The sequence below is a fragment of the Misgurnus anguillicaudatus genome, chromosome 7, assembly GCF_027580225.2.
Source record: "Misgurnus anguillicaudatus chromosome 7, ASM2758022v2, whole genome shotgun sequence".
In the NCBI taxonomy this organism is placed as follows: domain Eukaryota; kingdom Metazoa; phylum Chordata; class Actinopteri; order Cypriniformes; family Cobitidae; genus Misgurnus; species Misgurnus anguillicaudatus.
Genome location: NC_073343.2, coordinates 31,973,591 through 31,987,342, shown reverse-complemented (window position 1 = coordinate 31,987,342; position 13,752 = coordinate 31,973,591). Strand labels below are relative to the sequence as shown.

The window sequence follows — 13,752 nt, the reverse complement described above, 5'->3', positions numbered from 1 at the left end:
CAAATTCGGAACGATGGAGGGGCACTGCAGGGAGGGATTGCTATTCAAAGGGTCTTTTGTAAACAAAAGTGAGCAAGTGATCCTGTCACAAAATATTTGTGAGCAAAATATACATACAGCAGTTATCATAGATTAAGTTATCTACAGCAGGGGCTGCAAACTTTTTTGTCAGCTGAACCTCCTTGACTTTGAGATTTCTTAAAGGGGACATTTCACAAGACTTTTTTTAAGATGTCAAATAAATCTTTGGTGTCCCAGAATTTAATCAATTTTTTAAGGTAAGTGGTTGCAATCAATTTAGTTAAGCTACATTTAAACAAAAAAGGTTAGTAAAGTAAAATAAAATATAAAACTTTTGTTTAAATGTAGCTTAAATAAATTGATTGCATTCAATGATTCATTTTTTTCAGTGATATGTGAAGTTTTAGCTCAAAATATTATACAGATAATTTATTATAGGGGAGAGCGGGGTAAGTTGTCACATGGGTAAGTTGTCACACTGTTAATAACTCCAACACTAGAGGCTCTATCTCAAAAATCAAATAGCCACTTTATGTGACTTCTTCTTCTATAGTGAACTTCCTGTTCACATGTGGTCAAGATCACTGTAATCTGAGGTTAGCACAATTTTCTTATTTTTCTGCTTAAAAAGTAAAAAAAATCACTTTACATTGTGTGAATGTTTAAAATGATTATTTTGCACAAAATAGAGGAGACCGTAAAGTGTCTTTTGATACTTTAGCTAAAGTGATATGATGAGCTAAACTTGAGATTTAGACAACAGTAGCACACCAGAAAGTCTGGGGCAAGTTGTCTCAATGACTTTGGGGCAAGTCGTCACATCTGACAACTTGCCCCTGTACAAACAAACACATCGAACATGCTCAGAAAACATGATATAGAAAAGAATAAGCCTCAATCTAGCAAAAAGCTGTTTCAAAAGAAAGGGAAGCAGAAATCTGGACCTATGAAAAACAAGGCAGCTAAAAGTAGAAAAATCATGCAAGAGTCATCATCAGATGATGAAGAGTGCTTCTGCCTCGTCTGTGTAGAGCCATTTTCAAAGAGTCGTCCAAAGGAGACCTGGGTAAAATGTGTAAAATGCAAAAATTGGGCCCATGATGCTTGCACCTCAGGCCAGGCAATTTATGTGTGTCAGAATTGTGATTCTGGAGATGAGTCCTATTAGTCATACAGGGCATCTGTTTTGTTCAGAGGTTCAACATGTTAAGTTAAGCAAGTTATCTGCAGCGTTCCATTCAGTTATCTGGTTTTATGTGAAAGCCATAGAACATTTGAACCAAAGTTCAAAGTAAAGTGGTCTTGCCACTTAATTGAAATGTGCATTATTTGGATTGAAATAATTGTTTTTCCAGATTCTCCAGGCACGGATGTTTATATTTCCAGTTTGGTTTGAGTTTAAAAATTAAAATCAATATTCACAATTAAGTAGTTGTGTTCTTATTTTTAGATAATCTAGTGTGACAACTTACCCTCCGATGGGGCAAATTGTCACAAGTGCACAGTCACTATTCAACAGTCTACAACTCTGCACTGAAAAAAATGGACTTGGTGGGTCTTTGAATTTAAATAAAATAAACATGTATATGCAACACAAAATATTTATATTCCTTGTGTAAACATAATTTAATTGATTAGGATGAAAATGTTTTGTTTGAATGTAAAATGAACACATTATTCTCACATTGATTAAAATTGATTGAATTGAATAGTTAAAGCAATAAAATTGAGTTTGGACACAAAACGGCACCTCCTGAGCAGAAGGTGGCAGTAACGCTCAATGAAAAGGCTGCCATAAAAGAAGAATAAAGATCGTTTGTTTTGGGCGCCAAAATGAAGACTCAGCTGCAGTCAGTCAGAAGAACTCTCTTAGACGGACACCGCGTTATTAAAGTAAGTTCTATTATTTATTTATGTTCACTTTATACGTGATACATCTTCACTAGATAGACAGTTTTTTTACAATATGTAGTCATTGCAATGACTTGTAGTAAAAATTAGTTTGGAGGAGGTTGGTGGAGTAAGTTAACGTTACAGTCAGTCAGTCAGTCAGTCAGTCAGTCAGTCAGTAAGTGTAAGGCTCATAAAGAAAAACAGCGTTTTAAAAATGTCAGCTGTATAACGTTATTTCACGTTTGGTAGTTTTATCCGAGTTGAAAACTGTCAGCTTTGAGTTGACTTTTTGAGGCACTTTTTACTCAGCTGTTCTATGGAAACGTTTCAGGACAAATAAAACGCTAACCAAACGTTATTCTGTCCAGAGTACGTTAACGTTATCCATGTAAGTAATTTACCAGATGATATCAATTGACTACATTAATAATGACATTGCGTATTAAACAAACTGTCTGCTTAATCAGATTATCAGACCCGCGTTAGTTATTCGTGACTTCGCTACGCCACGAGCAACACTTGATTCAATTAGAAAAAGCTTTTTTCAATGTCTCGCGTGACTTCTGGTATATTAACTGAAAAAAATCGCTTTGAAGTGCCACACCTTAAAGCTGACGTTTTCAGAAGAGAACCTTGTTGTTTTAAGATCTAATTTTGTCCAAAATTGCGTCCTATGACAGATATAATACTTATTTCATTATTGCTCTGTGTATGTGTGACCTTCATCATTTGAGGTTATGTGTTGATTTCACCTCTGAATATTTCCTCTTATAGGTCCATCATCCTTGCACACACTCAAAAGCATTGGTAAGTAATTCCTATCACTGTTTTACTGCTGTTAGGAGCTAAATCTTATTTTTGTAACTAATATACATGTATTATTCTTTGACTCGCAGTACTCAAATATACAATGGTTGGTTAATCTGTTTTCAGATAAATGCTGAATTTAAAGAATCACTACTGTCTAATGTTCCTGTGTCACCTGGACCTCCAATCCAAAAACCTGATGAAACTCTTCTATCAGAAAGGAGGACAGCTAGCAAAAAGACTTGGAACAATCAATGATCAAATGACAGAAGTAAGTAATATAGATTCATAGACATAAAAATGTGTAAACCTTGTTGGAAGTACAGAAAATGTAGTATGTTTTAGTTACATCTTTTGGCACAAGGGTCATTAAAACACCTGGGAAGATTTAAAGGGGTAGTTCACCCAAAAATAAAAATTCTCATCACTTACTCCCTATCATGTTGTTACAAACCTTTATAAATGTCTTTGTTCTGATGAACACTAAGGAAGATATTTTGAGGAATGTTTGTACCCAAACCAATCATAAGCCCCATTCACTTCCATAGTGGGGAAATATAATACTATGGAAGTGAATGGGGCTCATGAACAGTTTGGTTGCAAACATTCCTCAAAATAAATGTCTTCCTTCGTGTTCATCAGAACAAAGACATTTATACAGGTCTGTAACAACATGAGAGTGAGAAAATGAGATAATTCACTTTTGCTATGATTGTCAGGTATGGTAGCACACACTTGACATGTGGCCTCTTTATTTAACTCATCCCAGTGTAGTGAACACACACACACACACACACACACACACACACACACACACACACACACACACACCCAGAGCAGTGGACAGTGCAGCTGCCTTGCTTTGTAACCCATGTATGTGTAACCAATTGTAACATGCTGTGGCAATGCACATGGGTCTGTATACTTACATTTATATTTGTTTGCATTGTACTAATTTCCAATGACACTTTTATTGTAACAGTAACTTTTTTTCTGTTTCTTTAACTAAATTGGTCTGTTTTGTACAGGGCATGGATGAAGTCAGCATCAGTGTGGTCATTTGAAGACACCAATGTTGGGATTTGTGCTCTCAAACAACATGCTTCTTGTGATGAAGAAGAGGATCTTTGTATAGTCCTGGAAGGCATGAAGGTGTTGCAACATCGTGCCATGTTGTTTGAGCTGATGTATGCCTTAAACCTGAGCTATCCTGATCTCCGCTTTATTTTTGAGGAAATCCAAAAGATTTTAATGGAACTGCATTGAGCGTAACTTTAACGAACAGTTTCTTTCAGTGAAAGGATCAGAAAGACTGTGCTGCTCATTTATGTTCTTTTTATTTATCTGTTTTAAGTGTTTTCTCTTATTAAAACATTAACAGTTTGCTGCTCAGAGTTGATTTTGGAAATGGTTGTTGTATTTTGTTTTTGTTGAATCTTTGATTATCAGTTTATACAAATGCTGTAGCTCTGACTTTCTGAAGGATTGATATTTTCCAGTTTGTAAATCCATTTAAAAAATAATAGTACTTATTGTTTTGCATGTCTCTTTGGAATGCAGTGTTTGTGTTTTAGCACTTCTAAATCTACTGTGATAGTAACTATTTTAAACATTTGGGTCAGTTTTACAGATGGGGCTTTTCCTAGTACCAGACTTTTGCAATGCCTTAATTTGAAAACATATTGCACTGACATATCTTGACATATATCAGTGCCATTGTTTTGTCTCAAGATGTACTCCAGTGTTGTTTTTGTAAGGTAGGTTTGTTTGTAAACTTTTTTTGTAAAAAATATTCTAATATAACTAGGGCCTAGTCATGGCTTAATCTACAACCTGTCTGGGAAATTGCCCCTTTGTATGTACTGCATGTGCTGATTGTTGTAATAGTTATTGACTGTTAATGAATTAATGTGTAGTGATTTAAATGAATTGATGATCTGAAAACAGTGGTTTGCCTCAATATCACTAAACATTTGTTAAAAACTCTTTGCTTTTTATGCCAATGCAAATGTATTTTGTATTTAAAAAAATAAATAACATTTGGATAATTATGGGTGATTATTCTGGTGTCAGAGACATAATGAAATTGCTTTAGAGTTACATAATCCCATAATATAAGCATTAAAAAAGCATGTTGGAATTAGAGATGAAAATCTAGTCCCCTTACGTAATAAAATTACTTAAACATTACAAAATAAATGTGTTATAGTAAAGAGAAATAGCACTTTGAGTCAACATATTTATATTAAACTACTTAAAACAATTAAAATGTTTTGGTCTGACACATAAAAATTAAATGAGGAAAATCATGTTGGTTTTACACAATCGGATTATGTGGGACCGATGTACACATTAAAATTACGTAAATTGAAAGGATTTTTTTTTTCAGTGTGTAATGAGATAAGATATAAAGATGTTATGAATACAACATATGTGCCCAAGACTTCCTTCTTTCATTTGGTATGAGATTTATACCATTTTGATGTATGGTGCTCAGTAAATGTTAGACAGTGTGAAAAGTGTGACAACATACCCCGCTCTCCCCTAGCATGTTAAAATTGCCACTTTGTTGGTGTGAGCAAAAATGTGCTGTTTTTGGTGTGTCCTTTAAAATACAAATGAGCTGATCTCTGCACTACATGGCCGTGGTTGTTTAGTGCAGATTAAGGGGCAGTATTATCCCCTTCTGACATCACAAGGGGAGCCAAATTTCAATGAGCTATTTTTTCACATGCTTGTATAGAATGGTTTACCAAAACTAATATACTGGGTTGATCTTTTACACATTTTCTAGTTGATAGAAGCACTGGGGACCCAATTATAGCACTTAAACATGGAAAAAGTCAGATTTTCATGATATGTCCACTTTAAGGTTAAGGTTCAATTTCGTGAACCCCAGTTTGGAAAACCCTGATCTATAGGTTATATAAGTTTAAATTACCATGGATCTTAAAGGACACATATGGCCACGTTCACGTTTTACATTTCTTTTGGTGTATTAGTACATGTAAAAGGTACAAACCCCATAATAAACAATGACGCGAGTTATCGTCTCCAACGTAAATCTCTTTTCTTGGACTACAACAAACACACGGATTGTAGGCAACAGTTTACTTCCTGGGATTGGTGATGTAGACAAGACCGACATTATCATAAATCCTCCCGCTTCAGACTCACAGCGTGTAAGTAAACTCCTGTTAGCATTGCATTATGAGCGAATCTTTCAAACATGGAAAGGAGCGTCACATTTCCGGCTGACGTCAGAGGTATTCAGGCCAATCACAACGTACAGAACCAATGTACAGTTCAGGTAAAGAGTGAAATCTGGAGCTACAAAAATGTACGGCATGTGGAAAATAATGTGTTTTTTGAACAATAAACTACGTGAACACATTGTATTATACCAAATGCACAAAATAACGTCTTTTTTAGCAATTAAATAGGTGCACTTTAATAACATTAAGCATTTATGACAAAATAGACATTTTGGCTAATTCTCCAAGAATAGTTTTTGTCCCAATGTGACTTAAAGGAACAGTATGTAGGATTGTGGTCAAAACTGGTATTGCAATCACAAAACTTGTGGCTAAAACTGGTACTGCAATTACACAACTGGTGGCCAATACACAACATGACAACATAAACATCAGTTAAGGGCTGCAATTCCACTTTTTAAATGACAATATCCTGGCCAGACCACTGTTGTCAGTGATATAAGTATTTGAAATAAAAATGATTTCTTAATGTCTGACATATCAAGGACATTTTATGATTAATTGATATCAATTTCATACTGTTCCTTTAAATGACCCTTGTATGTTGTAACATTCTGATCCAAATAAAATAGCAGCTATATACCTGGCTGGGTTCTTTTTTAAGCCATGTTAGATAAATATTGGACAGATCACACAGCTGGGTTAAAATTGACCCAATGCTGGGTTGTTTTAACCCAACTCCTTGGTTATTATAACCCATGGTTTCACAACAACAACAACCCAATATTGGGTCATTTTTAACCCAGCATGTGCTCTGTCCAATATTTACCCATTATGGGTTAAAAATAACCCAGCCGTTTGTGTGTTGGGGGCTCCAAATGACCACATACAACACAGTAAAGCCAGCACTCTTTTTTTAGGGCTCATTTCAAGCACACAGCCCTTCAGCATGAGTAGGATGCTGTGATGCATACGGAAATCACCCGTATCTGATTCAGATCACTCATAAACCCCGCTGTCCCTGAATGCACCCTGATCTGTGGGAGAAATTAGTACCACAACAGTTTCAGCCTTCATGTTAAAACATCTGCAGCCCTTCGAGTCGCCTGGATGGCCCTTAATGAAGCCCCGACACCAGAATTTTCTCTTTCCTCCGCGCTTTCTTTCACGTTGCCAAGGGTTGCCGAGCAGAGGAGGGTTAAGCAAGCATTGCCATCTGGCCTGCAAAACAGACACCCGCTGTTCATGTCTTCACCTGCATATACACTACCTGCCAAACCTGTGAAGTCCACATTGCCTAGATGAAACGAGGCCCTTATGCATATACCTGTACGTGACCTGAGGCATAATATAGGTAGAGATAACTGTGTTGCTTCTGTTTTACGTGAACAACCTCAGACCATGTTTAGGATTCAAGGTACACGTGGCTTTTTTCTGATATGACTGGCTTTATCGGTTCAGGACTGCACCTTGTAGGTTAAGTTGTTTTTGAAAGGTCTGTGCATGCTCACTGTCTCGGGTGACAACACATGGACCCTTTACAGAGCAAGTTCTTCCAATTTCTCTGAGAGTGTTTTTTGTTTTGTGTTGGCTGAGAATCACCGAAGAGCGAAATGGGGATGAAAAATGAAACTGTGCATCCTTCACATCTGGAGACTGAGCCCACCTCAATGAATCTGGTGAGAAGAAGTACTCGAGTCTCTGAGGGCCTATTTACACCTGGTCACTTCATGTGTTTTCTCTGATTGGATAGCTATCTGATTTGTTATAAATGCATCTTGGCTTAATGGATATTAATCCGATTTTCTATTCCTGTGCAAAGTATTTATGAATATTCATGACGTGGCCAGGTGTAAAAAGGCCCTTAGAAATTCATGCAGAATGATAAATGGAAAATAAGCTGAAAGGGGATTTAGGTGAAAGGAGGAATGGGTGAGAAGATGCATGCCATTTATTCATTGCAGGATACACAGAATGAAAGTGAAAAAAGCTTTACAGAGCTGCGCAGGTAGAGAAAGTTTAAGTATGGGTTTGCATGTACATAAGTGTCCACAGGCATTACTTTTGAATACAGCCAACTCAGCATTTCTCTTCCAAACTCAACTATCAACTATAGAAGAGGATTTTGAAATTCTGAGAGATTTCTAAGGTTTGCATTTAAGGCACAAAAAATTGAATATTGATCGAATACTGTAAATGTATGGGTCAGTCGAAATAAATGTCATCTTTCCTTGGGCGTTTGATACGACTGAACGAGCTGAGCATTCAGACAGTTTCATTTAAATCCGCAGCAGGTGTCTGTGAGATCCTATTCAAAAATCTCCTATTTTATCTCAGCATGTCTTGCCACAAAAAACAGTAAACACATGAAATAAGAAAACTTGGGACCATTGTGAATCACTCTACACATGTTGATGCACATAAATGGCCAAAATACAGTGCTGTGTTGTCTAGTAAAAAAACAACATTATTTTGTATATTTGGTATAATACAATGTGTTCATGTGGTTTATGGTTAAAAACACATTATTTTCCACATCGTACATTTTTGTAGCTCCAGATTTTACTCTTTTCATGACACGCACGGATTTAAAAAAAGGCTCTGTGTCCCTGATTGGCCAGCTAATCTGTACGTTGTGATTGGTCTGAATAGCTCTGACATCAGCAGGAAATGTGACACTCCTTACCATGTTTGAAAGATTCCTATGCTAAGTAAGGGATAATGTAGAGGCAGCCGGTAGTTATCGGGAAATAAGCCCCGACAGTCTTTGAGAAGTTGTAATGCCCATTCTGTATTTTTTTTTAATGTTGGCTTCGTAGCTGTCATGCTCTTTTTTGTCAAGTTCAGTCTCAGTAAGCTCTCTGTGTCTTGTCGTTGTTCGTTCTTCTATCCACTGTTTAAATGTTTTGTTTTTTCCGTACATGTTAAAATGAATGTCAAACTTTTTCCATTCTTAATTGTGGTTGTCCAGTGTTTGTCACAAGATGGCGCCAAACAGTAATCTTTGTCGGCGCGGAGGGATTTAAAACATACAAGTAGTACCGGCTATGCGTTATTACTTTGGAGCGGTTATTATTTGAAAAGAACGAACCTGCAAATGTCTCAACTGACCAATCAGAATCAAGCATTCCAGAGAGCCGTTTGTTGTAGTCCAAGAAAAGAGATTTTCATTGGAGACGATAACTCGCATCATCATTTACTTTGGGGTTTGTACATTTTGCATATTGTTAACATGTACTAACACACACTTACACAACAAAATAAATGTAAAATCGTGAATCGGACCATTGGTGCTCTTTAAGTTTATACTTAGTATAAGTAGTGTGATTGAATTTACAGACCAGTATCTCATTCACTAAAGATGTATGCTCTCCATCTTCCTATCTCTCCTATTGTTCACCAAATATTGCTTATCCACATTGATATGCATTTGGGAGATGCTTTTATCCAAATCGACTTGCATTCAAGCTGTTTTACGATTTCATCTGCTGATATATTAGCTGTATACTATCAAAGTTTATTCGGCAAGTAAAAGCTTTGAATCTCTGGATCAGCACATATCACAATCTTATAAGAGGGCTGAGCTCCTTAAGACTGAAGTCAGTGGAATTGCACCTGGTTTAAACTCTTTTATCTCTTCTGTATTGAATCTTGATACTGAAAAAGCTGGTGTTATAACAATTGGTTTGTGTGTGCTATCGTTCGCTTGAACCATGAGCAAAGGTTGCTATTTTGTATTATGTGCTATTTCTTTTAGTAATGTCTAGATCAGGGGTTCTCAACCTTTTGCAATTTACAAACCACCAATGACTGCTTAGACCAGTAACTCTCAAGCAGTGGGCCGCGGACCACCAGTGGTCCCCACGGCACCATCTGGAGGGCCGCATAGGCAGTGGTAGACTACTGTGAAATGATTTCTAAAAATCTTATATAAAAATCTTTACAAAAGTTATATACGTATCAGTTTTTTTCTCATTAATTTTGAAATGATTTAAAAACGCTAATTTAAGATGCGTGATCTTAAAGCCCATTTATGTTTGAATATCGCAACAGCAGTCGCGTCATGTCGAATAGCATGTATGTTCATTTAGATGCAGTAATACTACTGTACGCGAAGGGGGTTGCGAAAACCACATCTGGTGTGTGCAATAACCCGAAAGGTTGCGGTATTCAAACATAAATGGGTTTTTAGATTATGCAAGATTTATAAAAATTATTTGTCAGTAGTCTACCACTGCCTACGCGGCCCACCAGATGGCGCACTAGGGAGCTGTCTGTGGCGCTCTGGTGTGCGATACCCTAAAAGGAAGCAAAATCCTCACCCCAGGTTAGTTTTAAAGTGCCCATCTTATGACTGCTTTTCCACAAGTTAAATAGGTGTATGAGTTCCATAAAGCATGTTTCAAAGGTTGTTTGCTCGAACTAGCTTGTAGGAAAAGATTGTTACCCATCTCTAGTAGCCTCTGTTTCAGTGCATTTCAGATTGTGCCGTTTTGAGGTGGTCATTACATATTTATGAGCTGCTGCTCCTTTGATCACGCCCCACTACTAACGTCATGTGCGTGTGCATAGTGATATCGTGAGCAGTACAGACCATACTGTGTTATTATTTTATATATTATTATTATTAACAGTTTATGTTGCCAACAGACAAATCAAGCAGAAAAGTATCACTAATAAGCACACTCCAGGAGAAGAAACTCATGACACACAATGATTCAAGAGTAAATTGTGATGTAGCAGTCTCAACAATACACTCGTTTTGCCCTGGACAACGCTAACATATTCCCGTTATAACACATTTTCAAACGCATTATTTAAGACCCGGCGAGGGATGTATACTGCTTGTGGACTGCGTGCTAATTGCTAGAAGCTAGCGGGAGGTCCGGACCGTATCTTGGGAAATCTTGAGACTCTGGGGTACGTTAGCCTCATCAGAAAAGCCGGGTTGGTAAGGCTCGGGATCGGATAGTTTGGCAAAACACTTTTAGTTTGGCGAAGCACTATTACTTAGTTCATTTAGAATTGTAAAATAAAGCCGTTAGATATTTTTTTTAACTTTCGAAACCACGCTGCAAACTATCTAGCCTGCAAAAAATATCTATATAGCCTACGGTCTACAAACAATAATATTAACATTATTATACATTTAAAAGGTATAATTTACGGGATTAGCATCAATGTATGATCTCTGTTTTGAGATACAGATGCTCTAGCATCATAAATGTAGTATTTTGTGACAGAAGACGACAACATGCAAAATATAACGTAACTTCTTACCTTTTGTGTTGATATAACAATCGCGAATCAAATCCAGTCTGTTTCAGATGTGTGTATGAGTCCAATAAAATACATCCAATGACCATTTTTGTCCACAAATGCGTATAATCCGTGAAATATAGATATATAACGTTAGTCTGTTGTTTACATCAGATTTCGCATGAACGTCTTATCGCCTACAATCTGAGGACGTCGTAACAAACTCTATATGAGATTGCACTTTAGGTTCAAATAAACACGCGTTAAAACTTTGTTTTTAAAAGTAGGTGGGAGTATAATCCATAATATCCAAATAGCGCTGTTATTTCAGTGAGACATAATAACAGTATAGAAGATACGGTATCAGCGAAGTGACTGCTCTCTAGCTACCTGGTGGGTGTTAAACGGAATGTGACGAAACGGCTAGTTACGTCATTTCGGAGCTGAGTTTGAACTTGTGCAATCTGAGACTCAAGGCAGAGGACATTCAGAAACGTGTATCTCACTCAAAACAGCATGGATGGATTTTTTTCCAAGTTTGTATGCACGTGGAAGCATCAGAGACACAAAATAACACCCCAAAACCCAGAAAAAGTGAGTTTTTCATAATATGGGCACTTTAAACGCACTTAGGGTATTCCCTACTTTAGCGCCACTTTTTGACGTGCATTCATAATTTTTTGACATGCAAGATTTCTTTGAGTTGTTTGGCTTATGCATCAAATAAAGCCACATTTTAATTCACGGCATGTGTACCAATTTTTTTTTTTTTAATACAGATGCCGAAAAAATGAATAGACCAATAATAATCCAATTATAATCATGTACATGTAGCCATATTCTTATAATTTCAGTCCAATGTCTGTTGACTTCTGGAAGTTGGTGGTGACTTTACGCGGGGCGCTGCGGACAGCTATTGTAGATGCCGCTAGTGTGTTTGAAAACGCGGATGTGCAGTTTTTCGACCCCCTTCATATTGTTCTAAACATACGTTCTATCTGACGTAATTGCTGTTGCGATATTCAAACATAAATCGGCTTTTAGATCATGCAAGATTTATAAAAATCATTTGTCAGTAGTCTAGGGACCACTGGTGGGCCATGGCCCACTGGTTGAAAATCACTGTTCTAGATAATATGGTTGAAAGGCTTGACTGTTCTAAGTGTTTAATCTCTTAAAGGGCACATTGCCCATTTCTACAATATGTAAAATAAGTCTCAGGTGTGCCTAGAATGTGTCTGTGAAGTTTTAATTCAAAATGCCCCACAGATCATTGTTATAGCATGTCTAACGAGACGAGTGTTTGGTTTAATGGGGAACTAAAAAAAAGTAAAGGGTGGATTTTTTTATTGTATGGTTGTTTTGTTCGCATTTATGTCCAGACATTATTTTGCATAATATGTGGCCTGTATGGCATAGACTTGAACACTGTTTGTTACAATGCACCAGTTCTATTTTCTCCCTGTCTAGAAGGCCATGTCTTTGTGACATTTTCATCAAAAGAACATACTGAACTGACAAAAACAGACAGTTACCCCTGTACAAAGAAAAGGACATACTGCTTATTTTTACACAAACACATCTCTCAAAATAAATGTCCAAGAAGTCTTTGTACCGTATGTTTCTCTTGAGATGTATTCTTAGTAATGTAGACATTCTCTTTGGAGACTGCAGATATGCAGAAGATGGAAAATACATTTGTAATGCTTCATATAGCTCAGTTGGTAGAGCATTAAACTAGCAGCGCAATAGGTTGTCGGTTTAATTCCCAGGAAACACATTTATACTAAAAAATGCTGGGTTATTTTCAACCCAGTGTTGAGTCAGAAATTAAAACATTGTTTGAAATCAATTTTTTTTATATATTTGACCCAACAATGGGTTAAACAACACATCATGTGTTAAATTACAACCCAGCGGGCTGGGCTGGTCCCTTTTTGACCCAAAGCTGGTTGGCCAAAGTCGGAGAACCTGTTGCTATGAAAACAGATGCAAGAAGATATATCAGTCAAGATGCATTTTCTTTTTAGGTTATATACATTATCAGCAACATCATGTGCATGCATCCATTTCAAAGTAATGGTTGTTGTTAATTTGTTATCAGATAGGTCTTCACTTGTACAGTATTCAAAGAGTTTTAGGTGACTATCAGATAATGCAAACACAACCGTGCCATCATGCACTTCAAATTTCTTCTGCGACAAATCCAATCCTAATGCACGTCACATACTACGCTACTAAATTTGTCTTTGTGTTCCATGTTTCGCCTTTAGCCTGAAGTCTTGGGGTTTTATACTCTATGCTTATTGCATTATGTGCTCGGAGAATTCCCGGCCCTCATTAGCAAAGACGGATGATCTGTAGGACGGTAGACATGTAGCGAAAATCTCATGCATGCATAAACGTTACTCCCGGAACAGATGAGCTCGGGTGCTATATTGCACGGGCGACTTTATAAAATATTTACCGACCTGAAATCTTGTTTGTTTCTCCCGCTGTCTGTCAAGGTACGAAGCCTACGGGAGATGTGCGCTTTATTAAAAACAAAATATACAGG

General features: G+C 37.0%; 1 protein-coding gene and 1 long non-coding RNA gene across 8 annotated transcripts in view; both read left to right on the top strand.

Annotated features, from left to right (window-relative positions):
• grid1a (glutamate receptor, ionotropic, delta 1a) overlaps positions 1-13,752 on the top strand; it is a 436,389-nt gene that overhangs the window by 143,591 nt on the left and 279,046 nt on the right. The gene's annotated exons all lie outside the window — the stretch shown is intronic.
• On the top strand, positions 1,552-4,228 carry LOC129444424 (uncharacterized). Of its 2 annotated transcripts, XR_012370603.1 has the most exons (3): positions 1,850-2,721; positions 2,848-2,992; positions 3,750-4,228. It is a non-coding gene; the product is annotated as an uncharacterized lncRNA (long non-coding RNA). The 2 variants fall into 2 exon arrangements; XR_012370602.1 differs by having other exon boundaries at positions 1,552-2,992.